This window comes from Petaurus breviceps, unplaced genomic scaffold (genome assembly GCF_028583685.1).
Source record: "Petaurus breviceps papuanus isolate PSGF00001 unplaced genomic scaffold, PetGlider_PUasm1.0 90762, whole genome shotgun sequence".
Taxonomy (NCBI): domain Eukaryota; kingdom Metazoa; phylum Chordata; class Mammalia; order Diprotodontia; family Petauridae; genus Petaurus; species Petaurus breviceps.
Window position 1 is genome coordinate 2,661,630 of NW_027187339.1, and position 22,897 is coordinate 2,684,526.

The window sequence follows — 22,897 nt, forward strand, 5'->3', positions numbered from 1 at the left end:
GAGAGAGAGAGAGAGAGAGAGAGAGAGAGAGAGAGATGGAGAGACAGAGAGAGAGTGTGTGTGTGTGTATGTGTGTAAGGAGGGGGAATGTGTAATTCTTTTACTTTGGTATTTAATTTCCTTTTCCAATGATTCAGGGGTAGAAAAGAAAATACCAGAACTCCTGTTGTGCTTTTTTTAAGTGTAAAGATGGTATTAAAAATAGAAAGGAAAAAAACCCAGAAATGTAATTTTGAGGAAGTGTGGCTCATTTTCTCATTGAATTCCTGCCTCTTGCTCATCTCAAACCGTGTTCTCTGGGCAGCTTCAACTATACCTGTTTATTCATGGCCCTTCTAGCTCTCACTGTTCCCTCCTGGATTCCCTGGAGCTCTGTGCTTGAGTGGATTTCTTTCCCATCTTGGGTTTTCAAGTGTTATGTGACTGCGAACATTTAGGGAAGGTGATGATCTGTTACAATAAAACCCATTTCTGCAAAATTTCTAGCAATCATTTTCTCATTTCTGCCCTTGCTCCCCCTTTCTTTGCCTCAGAATCTCTGAGTGAATCTGATGGCATCCCTTTATATGCTGGGAAGACCCACTGTTTGACCATAAGCAAGAGAAGAGAAAAGAAACTAAGTTCTATATAGACTTGCAAGTGTGTTGTTTGGGAATGGGAGTATGCTTGATGGAGGTGACAGATACGAATGCTGACTTGAGGTTGGGAAGATCTGAATTCAGATCCCTGGACAAGGTACTTATGTTCTTTGACTCTCAGTATTCTCATCTATAAAATGGGGAGGAATAAGACCCCTGTAGTACCTGCCTCACAGGCAGGAGTGTGCTGGAGGCAGGTCTCACTGGCTGGTTCACTGTGAGCATTCACATTTCTGAAATAGGCAAATGCTACAAACCAGAGCTCGATTTAGTAGTTTGTTGTTCGTCTTGACTTAAGAAAGTAAGATTAAACTTTAAAAAGTGGGTCTAGCCTATGGAATTTTTATTTTTGGACAATAGATAGTTAAACATTTACCAGCACCCCCCCGCATCACAGGCTTGTCATGAGACTCAAATGAGGTAATGTGATGTAAAACGTTTTCAGAACTTTAAAACACTCTAGAGACAATTGTTGTTCCATCTTTCCTTGATAGATTGATGGACAGATAGATAGATATACAGGTAGACAGATAGACCAATAGGTAGATTGGAAGAGAGAGAGAGAGAAAGAGAGAGAGAGAGAGAGAGAGAGAGAGAGAGAGAGAGAGAGAGAGAGATTAGATAGATAGATAGATAGATAGATAGATAGATAGATAGATAGATAGATAGATAGATAGACTGACAGAAAGGTAACTAGCCAGTCAGCTAGATAGACAAATAGACCAATAGATGAGTAGATAGGTAGGTAGGCATATATATATATATATATACATATATATACACACACACACATATAGATAGATATAGATATAGATAAGCAGACAGACAGATAGATAGATAGGTAGTCAACTCCTAAATCTGCACTTTGCCCCTTGGGAAGTTCATCTCATCTTTCCGGCTCCAGCTGTAGGTTTCAGCCCTTCTGATTAGCAGCCGAATATGTACAAACTAGCCAAATCAGCTAATGCCTTATGTTAGACATTTGCTCCCAAGATTTTTGATCTCAGAACTCTTTACACTCTTAAAAATTACTGGAGTCAGGGGCAGCTAGGTGGCTCAGTGAATAGAGCACTGGCCCTGGAGTCAGAAGGACCTGAGTTCAAATGTGGCACTTAACACAAAACTAGCTGTGTGACCTTAGGCAAATCGCTTAACCCCACTTGCCTTACCTTTCCCCCTCCAAAAAGAAAAAAAAATTACTGGAGTCCAAAAATGTTTATTTATGTGGGTTTTATCAACTGATATTTACCATATTAGAAATTAAAATGGAAAATTTAAAAATATTTATTTAAATAGCAATAACAAATATTATGTTAACATATATAACATACTTTTTGATGAAAAATAACTATATTTTCCAAAACAAAAAAAATGTGGTGAGAAGAGTGGTATTGTTTTGAAATTTTGCAAATCTCTTTAATGTTTGGCTACATTAACTACAGGAAGTTTCATGGCACAGTGAAAGAGGGTTAGACTTTGAGTCAGGAAGTCCTGAGTTCAAATTTGATCTCAGACACTTACCAGCTATATGATCATGGGTAATCCACAAAACCTCTTTGTGCCTGTAATGCCAAGCAAAGGCAACTTCCCAAGGTTAAAAATACCAGCATAGCTGCTCTCCATTTTATTCAGTGACAAATTAAGAACAGAGAAAATCAAAATATAGCATAATTCAAAATACAGCATTCACCAAGTGTAATTCAATAATTTCCAAGTACTACTCCACCCCTGGACATTACATTTATTTAGTCAATCACAAAGTCCCTCTTCTAAATACTACTCCACCCTGAGGCAGTACATTCATTTAGTACATCACAAAGCCCCTCTTCTCAAATGGAGATTAGTTTCCAATCATAAGCAAAGTACATTCATTTGGTCAGTCACAGAGTATAAAAAAAAAAGTCAAAAGTTTCCCACCCTTGGATCACAACTGAATAGGCCATCTACCCCAGAGTTACAACAAGCTTAAGCACAGCATTTAATACCCAAAGAGAGGTCTTTTCTTTATCTTGACCTGAGGCAAGCTCTCAGCAATCTTTGTTCCTGGGGTCACAAAGCTTAGCAAGGCCACAAGATACATTGCCAGTGTCCTCATTAATTCATTCTCTGTCTGCAGAACAGTCCTAGGACCCCTAAAAACATTAGCAAAACCCTCTTCCAGGATTTCTGTAAACATACAACAAGAAAATCCTTCTTCGGGTTTTGGAACCAACAGCAAGGTTCCAGAACCTCTGCAACAACAGCACTGGCCTTCACCAGTGGGCGCAATTCACTCTCTGTCTGCAGAACAATCTCAGGACCCCTGAACCAACAACAAGGTTCCAGGACCTCTGCAACAACAGCATCGTCCTTCACCAGTGGACACAATTCATTCTCTGTCTGCAGAACAGTCTCTGGACCCCTGAACCAACAGCAAGGTTCCAGAACCTCTGCAATAACAGGACTGTCCTTCACCAGTAGACAAATCTGGCAAAACAACATCAAAACAGACAGACAAAGTACCAGCATAACAGCCATGTCTCCTCAGTCCTTGGCAGCTCTGGGTGGCAGCTCTCAAAAGTCCTGGGCAGTTTTAATTGGCCCTCAGCAATCCTCTCCGTCTCTGCCTCCACGATACTGCTTCTAAAAAAAATTCTTCTGCCTCTCTCTCTGCTTGTGCCTCTCTAAATTCACGTCACCAGATCCTTCTAGTTCAGCCCTCTCTTTTCATGTCAACAAGTCCATCCCACAAGTGGGATTCCCAAGCTCTGTGTTTTAACACAATCAATCCAAAAACCAAGCCAATACAGGGGGATCTTTAAATTCCATTACTATTACAGTGCCTCAGGTTCCTCATCTATAAAATGGGCAAAATAAGAGCATCTACCTCTTAGGGCTGAGGATTAATGATAGTAAGAGCTAATATTTACATAGCACTTACTCTGTGCCAGACACTCTGCTAAGTACTTTAAAAATCCAGTGTCACACAGATATGTAGTTGGAAAAGGGAAGAATGTTTTAATAGGCAAATAACATTTTACTGTTCTTATGAAAATAGTTTGACCTTATGAACCCCCAGAAAGATCTCAGGTACCTCCAGGAGTCCTAGATTGCACTTTGAGAGCTGCTGCATTAGACTGGAGGTGTCAGTCAAACACATGTCTAGGTTATTACAAAATATACTTAGGAAATGTTTAATAAGATAAATAAAATGCAACAAAATGCTGATAATATTACATTTTACAACTAAGCCAATCTGTGTCTCGTTTTTAGTGGTCCCTGTTTCTGTTTTGAGTTCAACACCACTGCAATAGTCTATACTTTATCTACATACCCAATTCAGCCATCTACCCATATCTTCTTGTCATCTGTCTGCCCATGTGTGAGCCCTTCTGAATTCCCTACTTTCTACCTCCCCAAGACAAAACTCACTTCCCTGCTCATCTCTTTCCTGTATTTGTGTGGTTTTCCCTGTTAGAATGTAAACTCCTTGAAGACAGGGACTGTATTTTTAATCTTTGTATCTCCAGAGCTAAAATGCTTGGCACATAGTCATCACTTAATAAATGTTTTTTCCAATTAATTCAAATTCCAAATATCTGTTGACAGAGGAAAATAGTTACAAAATAGCCAAAGCTAAATTCTAGTAAAGTTTCATTAGTTTAAACTAATCAGAAGGAAGGTCTATTTGACCTAATGAAAACCCTAAAGTACATGGGCTGTTCTGTAAAAAAGAGTGTTTTATTACATTCAAGTGCCTTCGTTTCTATAAACAAAATTTACCAAATGTTGTCTTTTTATAGATTTTTTTGGAGGGGCTCTTAACATCATTCATGCTATTTTTGTGGATAGAATAGAGAGATTGGGGCAGGATGGTAATTCCAAACTAGTTGAATGCCTCCTTGTGTTAAACCCTCTAGTTCTAAGCCAGCTTGTAAGGTGGTCCCTAATATACCCCAGAGATCTCTCTTTGGCCTTGTGGTCATATTTAACATTTTTGAATAACAGCTTAGAAGGCTTACTTATCAAGCTTTTAGATGGCAAAAACCTAAGAGGAATAGCTAACACATTGGATGAAAGAATCAGAATCCAAAAAAAAGATGTTGATATCTAGAATAGTGGACTGGTTTGAATAAGTTGAAATTTAATAGAGCTACAAGGAAGTAAAAGGCAGGTCCCAAATACACAAAAATATTCATGTTTCACTGATATATTTTCATGTCATCTACCTTTCCTAATATATCCTATTAGCACTTTTTTTTTGTGGTAGCAGAGTTGGAAGCAGAGTAGATGCTTATGAATTGGAAAATGGCTGAACAAATTAGGGTACATATATGTAATGGAATATCATTGTGTCATAAGAATAAACAGTTGTTTATTTTTAGTTTTCAATAATCACTTCCATAAGTTTTAAATTTTCTACCTCTCCCTCCTTTTCCCCCTCCCCAAGATGGCTTGCAATCTGATATGGGCTTTATACATACATTCCTATTAAACACATTTTTCACACTAGTCATGTTGCGTAGAAGAATTATAATGAATGGGAAAAACCATGAGAAAGAAAAAAACAACAAGATAAAACAAAACAAAAAATAAAATAGTCTGCTTCACTCTGCATTCTGACTCATGGTTCTTTCTTTGGATGTGACTGGCATTTTCCATCATGTGGAATATTGGAATTGTTTTAGGTCCTTGCATTTCTGAGAAGGGCTAAGTTCATCAAAATCAGTCCTTGTACACTGTGGCTGTTACTGTGTACAACATTCTCTTGATTCTGCTCCCCTCACTCAGTGTCAATTCATATAAATCTTTCCAGGTTTCTCTTAAGTCTGCTGCCTGTTCATCATTTCTTATAGCACAATAGTTTTCCATTACATTCATATACCAGAGCTTTTTTTTTTTTTTTTTTTTTTACCATTCCCCAATTGATGGGCATCTCCTTGATTTCCAGTTCTTGGCCACCACAAAAACAGTTGCTATAAATATTTTTGTACATGTAGGTCCTTCTCCCATTTTTATGATCTCTTTGGGATATAGCCCTAGAAGTGGTATTGCTGGGTCAAAAGGTGTGCATATTTTTATAGCCCTTTGGGTATAGTTCCAAATTATTCTCCAAAATGGTTGAATAGGCTCACAGCTCCACTAACAATGAATTAGTATTTCAACGTTCCCACATCCTCTCCAACATTTATCATTTTTCTGTTTTGCCAAAGCATAGAATATTTTACCTGTCAGATCTATGAATAAAGGAAAAATTTAAGACCAAACAAGAGATAGAGAGCAGTATGGGATATAAAATGGAAAATTTTGATTACATAAAATTAAAAAGTTTTTGTACAAACAAAACCAATACAGCCAATATTAGAAAGAAAGCAGAAAACAGAAAACATTTTTACAGCAAGTTACTCTGATAAAGGCTAATTTTTTAAATATATAGAGAACTGAGTCAAATTTGTGAGAATACAAGTCATTACTCAATGAATAAAGATGGTCAAAGGACCTGAGTTTTCAGAAAAAAAATCAAAGCTATCTATAGGCATCTGGAAAAATGCTCTAAATCACTATTGATTAGAGAAATGTAAATAAAACAATTTTGAGGTACCACCTCCCACCTAACAGATTAGCTAATATGACAGAAAAGGAAAATGACAAATATTGAAGAGAATGTGGAAAAATTGGAACATTAATGTACTGTGGTGAACTGATCCAACCATCTGGAGATCAATTTGGAACTATGCTCAAAGGGCTATCAAACTATGCATACCCTTTGACCCAGCAATGTCACTACTAGGTCTGTATACCAAAGAGATTTAAAAAAAGGGAAAAGGACTAATTTGTACAAAAATATTTATAGCAACTCTTTTTGTGGTGGCAAAGAATTGGAAATTGAGGGATGATGCCCATCAATTGTGAACAACTTGTGGTATATGATTGTGATGGAATACTATTGTGCTGTAAGAAATGATGAGCGGGAAGCTTTCAGAAAAACTTGGAAAGACTTGCATAAACTGATGTAGAGTGAAGTGAGCAGAACCAGGAGAACATTGTACATAGTAACAGCAGTATTGTAACAATGATCAGCTGTGAATGCCTTAGCTATTCTCAGCAACACAGTGATCTAAGGCAATTCCAAAGGACTTACGATGAAAAATGCTATCCATCTGCAGAGAAAGAACTGATGGAATCTGAATGCAGATTGAAGCATAATTTTTTACTTTATTTTTCTTGTTTTCTTTTCTTTCTTTTTTTTTCCCTTTGGTCTCTGTTCTCTTTTGCAACAGGACTAATAGGTAAATGCATTTTCCAGGACTGAACATGTATAATCTATATCAAACTGCTTAGTTTCTCAATGGAGGGATGGGCAGGCAGGGAGTTAGAGAGGGAATTTGGAACTCAAATTTTAAAAAATGGTTAATATTTTTTTTACATGTAATTTGAAAAACATATAAAAATATTCACATAAAAAATAAACATCAGAACACTCAGAAAAGTATATCCTGGACGGTGAAGGCGTTTGAAACCGTGCCGCAGAAACATCGGTTGAAGGAACAAGGAGTATTTGGCCTGAAGAAGTAAGGATTTACGTTTTACCTAACAGCCGTCTTTATTTATTTGAAAGGGGATAGGGAATTAGAGGTTTTCCGTTTGGTTCCTCAGGTCAGAGCCTGTAGCATTGAGCAGAAATTTTAAGAAGCAAATTTCAGCTTCCTCTTTGGAGAAGCCACTGGAACCATCCCAAAGTAAAATAGACTGCTCTGGGAGGTTCTCTCTCCTCAGAAATTTTCAAAGCCTCCAAGCAGAGACTGGATGACCAGCTGCTGACTCTGTTTGTAGAGGGCATTCTTGTTCAGGTTAGGGTTGGCCTAGCTGGCCTTGGAAGGCCCTTCCAACTCTGAGATTTTGTAGTTCCAGTTTTAATGAGTAGATAATTTTTTGTAATTAGGGTATCAGTTATATGCAGCTGGTACTTTTGAGGTCATTGAAGGAGCTTCGGAAGCTATTTTCTTCCCTTTAAGCATGTTACGTGATTTCCATACAGTCTCTATTACATTTATTTTGCTTAGCAAGCAAACTTTTCTTTTTTCTTCATAGATAGAGAAAGGTAAACTTTTTTGCCCACCTCCTTTCCAAATGCCATAGATTTGTAATTCACGAAGTGTGGATTATATGATTTTTTTTTGTAGGAAAAAAATGGTTTTGTACATGGGGCATAACATTATAAACTCAAGACAACTCAGACAAAAAGGTGACCTCCCACAGCTACCACCCGTCTCTGCAAAAAGTTTATATGGAACATCCGTCCAGTCAAAACCGCCACGCTCTCCTTGAAATGTCATCCAGGTTTGTCCAAGATGCCGGCGAGCTGCCCGTCCGTCCTGGAATGTCCTCAGAAGGCTCTGTCAGTGATTAGACGACAGGATTAAACCCCCAGAGTCTGTTCACATGGCAGGGGAAAAAAGGAGGGGAAGCTATTCAACCTTTGTCTTTTTTCCTTGTGGTTTGTTGTCTCCTCCACCACCTCGGCCTCCTCGGAAACCTCCTCTGCCTCCAAAGTTTCCTCGGCCTCTGCCTCCGAAGCCCCCTCGGCCTCCTCTGCCGCCTCCACGGCCACCCCCTCGGCCTCCAAAGCCGCTAGGCTTGGCCCAGTCCAGGGTGACTTTGTTTCCATCGATCTCCCCATCCTCCATGGCCTCTTTTGCAGCTTTGGCCTCTTCCTCTGAGTTGAAGTCCACAAACCCGAACCCCTTCGAAGACCCCGTCTCCCTGTCTGTGACTATCCTGGCGCCCACTGAGCCTTGGAAGGAATCTTTCAATGTTTCTTCTGTTGTGTCTTCGGACAGGCCTTTGACGAACAAGGTTTTGTAGGACTGGTTCCTGGGGGCTCTGTTGGCCGCCTTCTGTCCCTTCAGCTCCAGGCGGATGGCCCTGCCTTCAATCTCTATGTTGTTACAAGAATTCAAAGCTTCTTTCGCATCTTCCACGGAGGCAAATTCGATGAATGCGTACCCTTTGGGTCTCCCTTGGTTGTTCTGGGGCAGACTGATGGACGTGGCCTTCTCAAACACTTCCTGCAGGCTCTCCTCAGTGGCGCTATAGGCCAGGTTGTTCAGCACCAGGGTCTTGGAGTCTGACGGCTTGCTGTTGCTCCCACCCCAGGAATTATTCTTCCCTCTGGAGTTCTCTTGACCTTGGCTCTTCTCTCCTGTGTAGTCCAGAATGAGGGCTCTGCCGTCGAGCTCCGTGCCCTGTTTCTCTTCCAAGGCCTTGTCCACATCTGCTTAGGTCTTAAATTCAACATAGGCAATTCCTGTAGGGGTCCCATCCTTGGTGCAGACCAGTCTGACCATCTTCAAACATCTCCTTGAGCTCCTCCTGAGTTACTTTATAAGGCAGATTCTTGACAAAGAGCGTCCTCGCATCTCGGTCTTTTTTGTTTTTTTTTTTGCCTTCTCCAGCTTAATTTCAGAGCCAAGCACTTTGGAGCCACTGAGTTCCTGAGCCTTTTCCACGTCTTCAGCAGATTCAAATTCCACGTAGCCAAACTTCCTGGTGGCACCAATGCGGACGTCCACAACCGTGAGGTTCTTTTTAGTAAAGAAATCCATGATGCCGGTTTTAAGCTCAGAAGCGGTTTTGTTGAAGTTCAGGTTACCAGCAAAGAGATTGAAATTTGCAGATGCTTCAGCATCCAGTTTCTGTTTCTTGGCTTCGGGGGCCTTCTGTTTGCCCATTTCCTTTTTCCTCTTTCCAGGTGCTTCTTTCACATGAACTTCCTCTTCCTCCTCCTCCTCCTCATCTTCCTCCTCCTCCTCCTCATCTTCCTCTTCATCATCCTCATCATCATCTTCTTCCTCCTCCTCCTCAGATTCCTTGGCCTTCCCAGGTTTCCCTCCAGTGGCTTTCACAGCAGCAGCCTTCCCCTTGGCAGGTGTGGTGTCCATGGCTTCTTCTTCAGAATCATCCTCATCTTCTTCCTCCTCCTCCTCATCTTCCTCCTCCTCCGAGTCTTGCTTGGGGGGAGCTGCTCCCATCTTTGTGGCTTTGGGAAGCTCAAATTCTTCATCCTCCTCATCTTCACTGTCCTCTTTTTCAGACTCACTGTCCTCCTTCTTGGCATTCTTGCCATTTTTTGCCCCTTTGGCTGGGGGCACTGCTGCTTTGGCGGCTGGCTTAGCTGGAGTGGCTCCCTTCTTGCCTGCTGTGATGGCAGCTTTGGTGGCTGGAGTGGCCGCCTTCTTACCAGGGGTCACGGCTGCTTTCTTGGCTGGCGTGGTAGCAACAACAGCTTTTTTGGTTGGTGGTACCTTCTTTGTTGGTGTGGCTACAGCCTTCTTGCCCTTCTTTTGAGGAACTACAACCTCTTCCCCACTGCTTTCTTCTTCCTCTTCTGACATGTCCTCATCTTCACTGTACTCCACCTCCTTTGGTGGAGGGGCCATTTTCTTGGGCTCCCCTTGATTCTTAGCAGCCTTCCCTAGCTTCACCATGGTAGCGGCGTGTGACTAGGGCGCGGAGGGTACAGATCCGTCGGCCGAGGCCCAGGCAATGTCGGTGGCGGCGGAGACCGCGGGCAGGAGTCCGTCCGCGAGCAGCCCTTTGCTGGACAAGACTGAGACGAAAGACTCGGATTATATGATTTTTAAAAGAAAAGCAGATTTGCCCTCTACTGTCTTGCTATGGTGGATACAAATGTACCTTATTTTATGAAGGGAATTCTTGGAAGAGTCATGTCAGTTGATAAATAATTTCCCATGAAGTCACATGATAACTTCAAGTATTCTTTATGTTAATTTCTGATTGATCTTTGCCTTGCCAATAGTTCTCCATACTTAAATTTCTCTGCCACAAACGCAATGCATGAATCAAGTATGTATTAAATAATTACCATGTGCAAGGCAAGGAAGAGTCCCATAATCCTCAGGGTGCAATAGCAGAGCATCAGTTAACGGCTCTTCTTTCATGTTATTTCCACTGATAGGATGATATCAGTTCCTGAGGTTGAACCATTTGACATTAAGGACTTTGGGGGAAGAACTTTCTCTTCTGGGTCTTCAGTATCTATAGCTGTAGCATCTGGAGTAACAGTTGCCGCCTGTAGTGCACAGGGATTGTTTCCAAGATGATAGCTGAGGGTCTGAGTTGCAAGCATTGCTATTCCCAAGTCTCATGGGTTCATGGTTCTGGACTCTGTCCATTGGGCTGTGAGGGGTGATGGTGGTTAAATTGGTGATGGTGGTTTGCTTTACCTAGCACATGTCTCTCCCTCAGGGTGCCTTGCTGCTTCAGTTTCATTGGCTTGCCTACCCTGTGGGTGGCAGTGGGCTGGAAGTTGATAGGGATGGCTGGCTCCTCTCCATAGGAATTGCTTTCCAGGATGATGAGCATGGCAACTTGGGCTGAATCTGAAAATAGATAATTGGTACTGGGTGCTATCAGGCAATATCAGATCCCCTGACTGGGATAAAGGACCAAGTCCAGATACAGGCATCTCAAGAGGGGAGCTAAAATTTTATTTTAAAGTAAATATGAGAGCAAATCCTTTGCTATTATGAATAATCATTTCCTAACCTTGGTGTTTGGTAACCTTGGGTTTTCTTAAAGCAGAACTTGTTAGTGTTGGAATATATTTCCTTAAATGTATGTGATGAGAGTTGGCCTACAAGTTTGATAGGTAGCAGGAGGATTTAAGAGGCCCTAGTTAATAATTTGTTCTTAGATCCACACACAGATAATTGAAAGTTGATTCAATTTGGAAAAATGCAACGCTCATTATAGTGGAATGATAAAGTGGGTGGGGGGAATTTGTGCCTTAGAAAGAAGATCAAGTTAAATAAGTAGTTCCATGTTTTATATTACCCAACATTATTTCTCCCCTAACATTGCTTCCTTTCTCTTGCCTAAGGATACTCTTCAGTTTTAGTTTGATTTTTATTCTCCATATACTGTTCATATACTACTTTTTTAGCTCTTCTCTCTAAAAAGTTTGTTTTTTTTATAGTTGACTGAATGAATGCTCTGTACTTATTGTAAGACCTCTATCTTTGCCACTATCCTAAAAGGGTCACTTTCCTTTTCTTAGCAACCCCCCACCGTGTAGTTCTTACGTGTTCCATGATGAATCCTATACAGCACCTTCTGCCCTCAATTTAATTAGCAGCCACCATATTGCTGGCTTCCAGTCAGTTCTCTGAGCATAGGTGGTGAGTCCCGTGGAATAAAGGCATCAGAGCTGGTAATTGGAAATACCAAAGAAATTCATCTAGATTTGACTTGCGAGAGAGTTTATTATTTATTTACTATGTAAAACCAGCTTATTAAAAGGATATGACAGGTAATGTCATTTGCAAATAACTCCACTAAGCAAATCCAGTTTCAGAGATTTTCAAGAAATCTGGGAATGCTGGAATGAAGGGAAAGGTCAGTGCTAGGGAACAGCTTTCTCAGGAAATATAAAAAGCCAAACCTCTTTTGAAGGGTAGCACATGGGCAAAAGGTCCTGGGTCTTTGGTTCCTTTTGAATTGGAGGTAGTAAACAAACCATAACTCTGTTATCTTTTGTGTGTGGGAGTGGGGGTGAGGGTGGGGGTGGATCTGATGGTGTGTTTCTTTGGGTTGTAAACATCCCACAGTTGGAGAAAATATCCTTCCTCCTTCAGGGCAAGGTCTGGAATACAGTAAATGTAAAATTCTAAATGAATTAAGCACTTTTCTTTGTGAGTTCATTTAAACAACCCTTTGCAAAGTTTCTGAAAAGCAATGATAAAAGGGACATCCTGATGGTATTCAATAAAAATTAGCTTCCTAATAGCTACTGTTGGCCAGGTACTGTTTGAGGCAGAAAGGATTCCAAGACAGAAATAACGATTCCCTGTCTTCAAGGAGCTTACTTATTCTGCTGGGGGACAACAGCATTTAAAAGATAAGTAAATACAAATTATATAGAAAATAAATACAAAGTAATTTTGGGGTGGGGTTGAAATGCTAACCATTGGGGACAATCAGGAAAGACCTCATGTAAAATGTGGCTCTTGATCTGAGTTTTGAATAAAGCATTGCAATAACAATCATTCCAAATTAGCGGGAATACTGAATATCTTATAAAAAAAATATGAAACCATCCTATTTGTAATTGACTATGGTGTTTAAATCTCAGCAATGATCTCTTGTTTCCAAGGAGAGGTCTTGATGGGCCTGTGTACACACTCATATGTGCAATGCAAATTTATTTTTATTTGTATGTATTATAGCTCATTTGATCAAATGAGATAACGTGTATAAAACACTTTGTCTACCTTAAGGCTCTATATAAATGCTAGCTATTATTATGTATATTGTAATAAATGTTTCTAGCTGGTGTGTAGTTCTTAGGATCTTGGATTTAAAGGAGTAAGGGGTCTTAGAATAACAACAGCTAGCATTTGTATGGCACTGGAAGGTTTGCAAAGTCCTTTACTTATGTTATCTAATTTGATCTTCATAGCCACCTTAGGGAGTAGATGCTATTATTATCCCCATTTTACAGTTGAGGAAAATGAGGGGAGCAGAGGTTAAGTGATTCACCAAGGGTCACCCTGCTAATAAAGCGTCTGAGGCTGGGTTTAAACTTGGGTCTTTCTAACTCCTAGGTTGAGAGTCTGACCATTCTGCCAGACCTATTTGCCCTTGGGGAGGGGACTACATGCATGAGTCAGTTGAGAGAGTGCTAGATCTGAAGTCCAGAAGATCTGAGTTCAAATCCAGCTTCAAATGCCTGCTCAGACTCTGCTAGAGTCACTTAAGTCTTAGCCTTGGTTTCTTCATCTGTAAAGTAAAGGTCATAGCATCAGCACCAGGATTATTGTGAGGATTAAACGAGATAATACGTAAAGTGCTTTGCAAATCATCATCTTCATCACTATTGGAGGGTCCATTTATTAGTCCTGCACCCTCATTTTATAGGTGATTAAACTGAAACTCATAAGTTACCCAACTTGCCTGAGGTCTTACAGGTGATACACATAAGATATGGGCTTAACGCTGGATCATCTGACCTGAGAATAGGCCCTTTTTCTACTGTACCACACAGCCTTATTTGTGTACATGTCTAATAGGATCACTTGAGAATGACTCTGCATTATTGACTGATTTTACACAAAGTGTATCAAGACTTTAGCATACACATTGATCCTTTCCATAGCATGTAAGCCCCTTGAGGGCAAGGGCTGTTCCATTTTTGTCTATATATCTTTGACAACTAGTACAGTGCCTGACACACATAGTAACAAAATAGTTAATTGTCTTGCTAATTTGTATAATTAGTCCTTTTTTTCTTCTTACCATAGTACAGAGTTTAGCTTTGACCTATATTAGGTTGAATTATTCTACAAATTCTGAATGACTGCTGTCCAAATAGTGAAGTTCTGTTGAACTTGAATTGACATGAGGTTGGTTAAAAATCACTGCATATGAGGTAATTAAATGTTTCTTCAGACAACTCTTGTCCACTTTCCATTGGAATTGTTTCCCACTGTATTCTGGGGGATGATTGAGCCCAAGTATATGAGCCATCCCATCATCTTAGCCCTTCTCTTCATATCTCAGTCAAGTATAGAATCATAAACTTAGATCTTGAAAGGACTTTAGGGGCCCCTTCTCCTCTCCTTTATTTTATATATGAGAAAACTGAGGCCCATACATTTTAAGTGACTTGCCCAAGGTCACAAAGGGAAGGGCAGAGCTGAGATTTGAACCCAAGCCTCCTGACCCAACAAATTCAATATACTTTTTACTTCACCATCTGTTTCTTCGTTACTTTGTATTGTTTGGGACCTGGTTTTGCTTTGTTTTTGGCTATTCCTGCGGCTTCACTGGTTCCTTCAGGTGAGGATGCTCCCTCTACCAAAGCAGATTGGCAGTTGTTCTCACAAAATCACAGTATCTCATATTTGGGAGGGACCTCAGAGATCATCTGGTCCAGTGGATAGCTCCACAAGTTGCCTGGGCTCCTGAAGGGTGAAGTGATTTGCCCAGAGTCTCATATAGACAGAATGTGTCTTCCTGACACCTTTTGACCATACCATAAACATTCCGGGGGGATTGGATCCAACTTATGTGTTCTGATTGCTGACCATATCTTATTCTACTTGACTTCTTGATTTTGGTCTTCCTTGACCTTCAAGGTCTAGCTATTTCTCCTCCCCTGGACTAACTTAGATTTACTTCTGACTACAGATAACTAAAGGTTCTCTGCTTGCTTGCTTGACCATCTGTCTTCTAGACTCTCCTTTGGCCTTCCAGGGACTAGTAGACATTTAGTCCTTAATCCTTTTTGTCTTGATCAATATTATCCTGTCACCCATTTCCCGGTATGATATTAGAAGCAGGGTGGGTTATACTTAGAATCCACTTTTACTTGGAAGATTAAAAGTTTTTAAAATATCAAGGTGTTTATAGTAATAGAAAAAGTATATTGGTATTTATATTCAAAAGTGCTCTTCGTGAATGATGAGCTACATACTTTCAGGTTGTTTTCCCCCAGTATATGCAGTCCTAAACTTATGAATGGTCTTTGTTCCAAAAGTACATTTGTAAGTTGGCTGTTCAGAACTGGAATACACTTCGTATTGATTATTTCCTCAATATAGCTTGAAAAAGCATAATTAACCAACAATATGTCCAAACTACCATTATTTTCTCTCCTTCCTCAAATGACTCACTCACTTAACAGTATACAGGGAATATTCCTCCAAGAAGATAAGCTCCTTGAGGACAGAGATAATCTCATTTTTGGTGTTTATATTAGGAATGCTCACCACATTGTATTGTGCAATAAATGTTTGTGGAATTGAATGGAAATAGAGTATTCAGAATACTAAAGAACTTAGGCACCATTCTTTCTATGGAAAACTGATGATGATCTAATTGAAAATAATTCTTCCTTATTCATAAAAGCTGAATCCACAGAGTGTCAGAGTGGGAAGGATCTCAGAGGCCATCTAATCCAACTTTTATCTAAAGAAGGATCTTTTCCACATCAGAACCACTAAATAAGTGTACAGCTTTGCTTAGAGGGCAAGGAAGCTACCTGCTGAAACAACTCATTCCATTTTGATTAGTTTTAGTTGTTGGGAAGGTTTTTCTTAGCTTAAATTTGCTTCTTGATGATGTTGATGTTGGGAATGGGAACAACAGGCTGGCCAAGAAACATAATTTGGACCAACTTGCCAGCAGCACCTGAAGAGGCAAAGACTCTCTGAACAAACAGTATATAAGGTTTTATAGGTTTTAGGGAAAAAGGAACAGGGTAGGGGGACTGGGGCAAAAGTTGATTGGTTTAGGTTCCTGTTGCTAGTACAGGAGACTGATCTGGTGCAATAACCCTTTTACCTAGTTTCAGGATTTGGGGTTTCTGTATAACAGGACTGAGGGCTGGGTAGGCTGTTTCTCAGAAGAGGTTGCACAACAAGATACCAAGGCACACCCCGTTTGGGGTTACTTGCATTGCAATCACTAATGGGAGAGTATAGACACATATGTGTGAACAAAATGGTGTATCTCTGAATCTACAGTGACTTCTGCTCATTGCAACTAGTTCTACGTGATGGGGTCAATCAGAATGAAGTTAATCCATTTTCGACGCTTATCATGCTTCCCCTACCAAGTCTTCTTTTTCCTAGACTTTCCCACTGAAATCTCATTGGATAGTGACTGTCATTTTCATTTGTTACTGAACAGTCCTAGCTTTGAGCTTGCTTGTATTTGATATGCATGCCATTTCTTTTTACTCGAGTCATTAATAAATCCATTAGACAGTATAGGACCAAGCACAGATCCCTTGAATAACCCCCTGGAAATACTCTTTTGCATTGACATGGCACCATTAATGACTACTCCTTGAGCCCAACCATTCATTCAGTGAGACAGGACAGTGTAATGGATTGGAAAGACACCTGAATTCAAGTTACATCTCTGATACTAGGTATGTGAACATAGACAAGTTGCTTTACTTCTGTGATCCTCAGTTTCCTCATTTAAAAAGGGGTATAATTATAACAATTGTGCACTTACCCCAGAGGATTTTTATGATGCTTAAATAAGATTATGTGAGTGTGTGTATCTTTGCAAAATTTATAGCACAATATAATTGCTATCATTTTTGTAACCCTTCTAAAGTTTGCAAAGCGCTTTACACATAGAATCATTTGACCTTTATGACAACCCTATGAGGTAAGTTTTAGTGCTATTATTTAGTTATTAATCCCCATTTTACAGATAAGGAAGCTGAGGCAGGGTAAGGTTAAGTGACTTGCCCAGGGCCACAAAATTCCTAAGTGCCTAAGCTCACATCTTCCTGATTTACTCGATCTCCTCTGCCATCTGCCTTGTATGCCATCCATAAATGCCAGTTACTGTTAGTCTACCTACTTGTATTGCTATCTATTCTACATCTTGTCCACAAGAATAGCATGAGAGAATGTGACTTGGCTAAAATATATGTAGAGTCCAGCTTCAGTGTTCTTGCAACACAGCAGTCTAGTAATCTTGTCAAAAAGAGGAACAAGGTTAATCTTGTGTCATTTGTTCTTTGTGAAGCCACATGATCATTGTTTTCTCTTCTTGATGTTCACTAATCATGCCTTTTGTAATGTTTTATACTTTTTATGGGATCTGAAGTCACATCGATTGGCCTATAATTTGTACTCTCTACTTTCTTCCCCTTTTTAAAAATAGGGATGACATTTGTCCTTTCTGGTCCTATAACAACTTTCTTGTTCTCTATGAACTTTCAGAAATCACTGATAGTAACGCAGCGAGAATGCAGAATGGTTCTTTCAGTGCTCTGGGATGTTTCATCAAGTCTCATCATGGAGACTTGAATTCATGTAGGGTGTCTAGGTGTAGCTGCCCACTCATCTTGGGTTTTTAACTTCCCTATTGACCATTTTTGTTCTTTCATTTCCAGCCCAAAGATTGGCCTTCTTTATATAGAAAATGGAAACAAAATGAGAGTTGGGTAACTTACCTTCTTTGTAAGTTGTTATTATTGTCCCGTCTACCCTGAGGAACAGTCCTGGTCATTCTTTAATCCTCTTCTATTTAGCATATTGTCCTTAACATTCTTATTGTTTTTCTTCTTATTTCTTCTTACTTTCAGCAACAGTGCTGACACTGTTCTAAATGAACCATGCCATATCTTCTTGTCTTTGTTTTCATCCTTTGTATGTATCTTCAAAAGAAAATCTAAGTTGTTTAATGAGTACACCCACATCAACCTCTTTGGATAACTCTTTTTCATCTCAATGGAATTTTCTTTGTCCCTTGAGAATTTCTTTCTTAAGATCTTCCTGTATCTCTTGGGCTTATTTTGTCTGTAACATTTTAGGCCCTGGGATCTAGTAATTTTTTCTTTCTCCAAATCCTTTGAAATCTAGTTTCCAAAAATATAGACTGCATGTCAGATTATTATCAGATTTCTTCTTTTCCATAGCAAACTTAGTGACTTATGCAAGGTGACCCAGCTGGATAGTCATGAGACTGGGATTGGGACCCAGGTTTTCTAACTCCAATATTTCCTCTATACTGTGTTGACTTTGGGGACAACAGGCCCCTGTCCCACCAGGGACAGGGAAAGGACATAGGTAGGAGAGAAGTCAGAGGAGGTCCTGAGTTCCCAAAGGTGGGAGAGGGAGAGGCAAATAGGTAGAAGAAAACTCCTTTAGTCAACCAATGGAATTCCTTTGGAAAAGGCAAACATGCTAGGGATAAGTGGCCCTTGGAGGGTGAAAGAAGGCCTTTTCTAAGGTGAATGTTCTCTACTTGGAATTGTACTAGGTTTCTCTCTCATTCCAACATGTATATTTATGAATATATACATACATATATATGTATATGTATATCCGTGTGTTTTTAAGTGGCTTTCTGAAGTTAGGGGAAAATTCTGTGGCAGTAACTGGAATAAAAACAAGTGTTACAAACTGATGAGCCCCTGACCAGATTATAGAATCAGAACATGTCTGAGGTGGGAAGAGACCTTGGGGATCATCTAGTCTTCCTTTCCATTTCTACATGTGAAGAAACTAAGGCATAGAGAGGTTTAATCTTCCCTGGATCAAAGATAGGCAGAACTAGAACCTGGGACTCATGAGTACAAGCCTTGTGTTCTTTCTCCCATACCAGAGACCTTATATTTTCTGTCCTATCCCCTCCCCTGAGCCTAGCATTGGGCTATGCATGCAACAAGCCTTTAATGAAGACTGTCGACATTGGCTTCATTAGCATGTATACAAACGAGTGGAGGTAATTGTTCATGTTGGAGATGAGGGGTGGGTGGAAGGGTAGCAGAGGAGAGGGACCCCCAGAAATCTGGGCTAATAGAGATTCTGGCCTTAGGCTAGGGTCTGCCTGTTAGCTGTGCAGTAGAGGTTTGGGCTACTTTCAGAATTCATCTGGATAGCCTGAAAGGAAGATGGCTTCTTACCCTGAGCCCTGAGCTGGCAAACACATGGTTTCCTCCCTGGCCCAGCCCCCATCCTTCTGCCCTTCCCTCCATTGCCCCCTTTTTCTTGATGATTTTAAAGTTTGTTTGTTGATTCTTCTCAGAATGGGACTTCCAAAGGATAAAAGTGTCCCAGAGAAACAGAAAAGGCTGATGGAGCTTCTTAGAACACATACAACTCATTCAAATGCTCTATAGTGTAAACTAAGTGCCAATAACTTATATGGACGGGATTTCCCTTGGAAGCAGTCAGGGGGTGAAAGAGTATGAGGAAATGCAGAAAAATGAGAGGTGTACTTTACTGAGCCCAATTCCTCGGAAAATGAGGTGAAATATTTAGCAAACTGAAAATGCAGCTGGTTGAATGTGCTCTGATCCATATGTGGCCCTTTAGCCCAGTTTCTTTTAATAAAGAAGTAGTTGCATTGAAAGTAATCCATGCAATAATGAACATTCTTGTAAAGTTCTCTGACTGAAAGACTCTTAAAAATGAGGCAGCTTCAAATATCACCTAACATTTACTTGATTATTCATAGGAGAGGCAGTATGACCTCCTGGTCACCATGAATTGGGTTAAAATATTATGCCTTCCCAGTTGCTAGACCCTCTACAAGTCACTTACTTTTTATGTTGCATAGACTACCATCTATCTGCCTTGGTGGAGGGATTTCTCAAGTTGGAAATTCATTTTGAGCATTTGTTAAGCAGCTGCTATATTAAAAGCCCTGTACCAGGAGCTGGGAATTTTTTTTGGAGGGGAGGAAAGTGGCCAGACCTGTTATTTCATTGATGTAGGGGCCTCCTGGTAAGGAAACCCCACTCACTGAAGCAGATTTGTAGTTACTCTTCTACTTAGAGCTTTGGAGATTTACTTGGGATGTCATAGTCACTATGTACCAGAGGCAAAGATCAGGTCTCCCTGACTGGGTTGTAAAAACAAAAATGAAATGATATCTACCCTCTCGGAGCTTACTTTTGGCTGTACATGTATATATGCATGTATGTATACACGTACATGTATGTATGCAAATACAGGTAGGTGATCACATGCATTACATATAGGTATGTGCTTATGTGTATGTAATATATGTATCCAGTTTACACACATACATGTGTCATGTGTACAAACATACACGTGTAGCTATGTCACACATATGTATGTGTGCGTATTGTACATGTATGATGAATGTGCAGACATAGCATGTCTATGTATGTTATACGCACACCTATTTATAAAGCATATGTGTATGCATATGTGTGTATGTAGTACATGCACGTGTATATACATGCATGTCTATATGAGTAATGTATAGTGTGTTGTGTATATATGTATTTATATATGTGCATGTGCACACATATGTGTTTATGTAGGCTGTATATCCATATGTATATATCTTCATGTGTATCTGTGTATTTTAATGTGTGCACACAATGTATGTATACAATACATAAATATACAGATATATAATACATTATGTCTATGTATTGTGTGTATGTATATACATACATGTGTATATAGGTGTACATAATACAATATACATTAAATGTGTATATGCACGCTCATACATACACATTTGTATAATGCTTTCATGTCATGTGTATAGAAAACCCATCTATGTGGGTACATGTGTGTAAATGCATGCACATGATATGTACACACATACACAAAAGATGATCAGCATCTTGAATTCATTCTTTGCTTGTCAAGATAGTAACATGACTCTAATCTATACATCATACAAATAGATCCACATGTAGACATGTAAGTCAATTCAAAATAATTTTGGAAGGATAACAGAAAGGCTCAGGAAAGGCCCCTGTACCACCGAACCCCAGGTCCTTCCCATATTTGCATAATATTCAGATGAGTCTCTATAAAGCATGGAAGTTCCTGAAAGGTAGAGACTGTTTTCCTTGCTTCTCTTTGTATGCCAGAGATCAGCACAGTGTCTAGCACACAGAGTGCTTAATAAATGCCTTTTCATTTATTCACTAAAAGAAGATTCCTTGACATTATTTTCTGAAGCTCCCTAAAAAAATGAATGTCATTTTGACAACATTATGCATATTTCTCAATTCGCAGAGAGCTTGAATTTTGGGCATGGGGGAACAGGGTTTGGAATGGGAGGAAGATAAGGAGTGATGCACAGGTAGTCTAGTGACCTTTAAATGTGAAACAAAGGAGAAAATTCACTGTTTGTTTTTCTAAGTGGGATGTTATGTCTGAACAAAATTATCCAGCTAGAAAACTTCCTAGAGTTTGGGGGTGAAGGGTGGGTACAGGGTAGATAAAGACCATTTGTTAAGGTCAGAATAATACTCTGGCCCAGTTTCTTGATTTCATTTCTTTCTGTTGTTGTTGGTTTTCAAGCAAATATTGTGATAAAAATATGTACTATTGTTGTGAGACTTAACAATTTTCCTTTTTCCTCTTAACATTCCTTGGCAAACTTTGTGCAATTTAGGCATGTCACACAAGGAGAGGAGACCAACGGCTTGAAAATTTGAGCCAAATGTTTTGTTGTAGCAGTTTCCTGTTGTTCAGGATTAAATATTGACATTAATATTTTCGTTCTCACTCCATCCCCCCTCTGCCACCTTCCCCCACCACTCGCCAGCAATTTTATTTTTCAGAATTCATCCACTATTTCTTCTACCCCAGGAGTTTATGAAATTCATTTGCCTCTTTCTGTTTTGTAACCTTATGTAATATATCTATCAGACTTGGAATTTTTGTTTTTGTTTTTGCCAGGTGAACCTTAAAAAAAAGTAGATGGCATTTTTTTTTAAACATGGCAGAATGGTTTGCAGTGGAAAGCAGCATTTTATGGGTGGCAAAATTTCAAAATTTCTCAGGTTGATTATGATTTAAAAAAAAATCTAGGCATGTTATTTAGGCAAAGAAAAGCAAGCATGCTTCCCTCCTGGCTAGGCTTATATAGAATCACAGAATCTTATGAACTGGACCTTAGAGATGGCACAGGCTAATCCACTCACTTTACAGACAGAGAAACTGAGGCTTGGAGAGTAAAGTGATTCACCCAAGGTCACACAGCAAGGTAGGAATTTTCTGGGATTTGAACTCAGATCCTCTGGTCTTATCCAGGGCTATTTCTGCAACCCTGTACTACCCTCTTCAATTGGTATGGTTTGCAAAGTCCTCCAGGTCTTGATTTATTTTTCATAAAATTAAAAAAAAAAGATTTCTTTATGCAAAATGGGTTACTTGAAAGCCCCAAACAATTTTTCCCCAGAAAAGAGAAAAGAGCCTGCGTTTCCTGCAGGAGAGATGTTAGCAAGCCACTGACATATGGATGTGATCTCTGTTCCTTTGACCAGATTTGGTTTCTACAGAGTGCGTGAGAAGAGAAGATAAATTTTGTCCTAGTAATACTATAGCGACTCATAAATAAATGGTTACCCTTTGGTGCTTACAGTTTTCATTAAAGCCGCCTGAGCTTTGTTATTGACACCATAGGTTGCCTATTCAGGGAAATGCAGTAAAATTTATCAGTGTGCTTTCTACACCTAATAAATCATCCAAACAGGGAACCATATGGCAGATAAGACCTTGAAAATGTGGCTTCAGCATGTGAAGAGTCAAGTTGCTGAAATCTTGAGTGATTACAGCCTGTGCATTTTCCCCTGGAATATCTTACGGTTATTTTACATGCCATTTTCTTGTTCACCCTATCACCTCTTTGTCTCTCCCTCCCTCCCTCTCTCCCTCCCTCCCTCCCTCCCTCCCTCTCTCCTTCCTTCCTTTCTTTCTCTCCTTTCTCACCTCGCCCCCCCCCCCCCCCCC

The 22,897-nt window shown here is 39.8% G+C and overlaps 1 protein-coding gene and 1 pseudogene across 1 annotated transcript in view; one reads left to right on the forward strand and one right to left on the reverse strand.

The window, feature by feature from the left end:
- Positions 1 to 22,897, forward strand: part of LRMDA (leucine rich melanocyte differentiation associated) — a 1,350,008-nt gene that overhangs the window by 225,029 nt on the left and 1,102,082 nt on the right. The gene's annotated exons all lie outside the window — the stretch shown is intronic.
- LOC138146428 (nucleolin pseudogene) lies at positions 7,748 to 10,234 on the reverse strand (annotated as a pseudogene).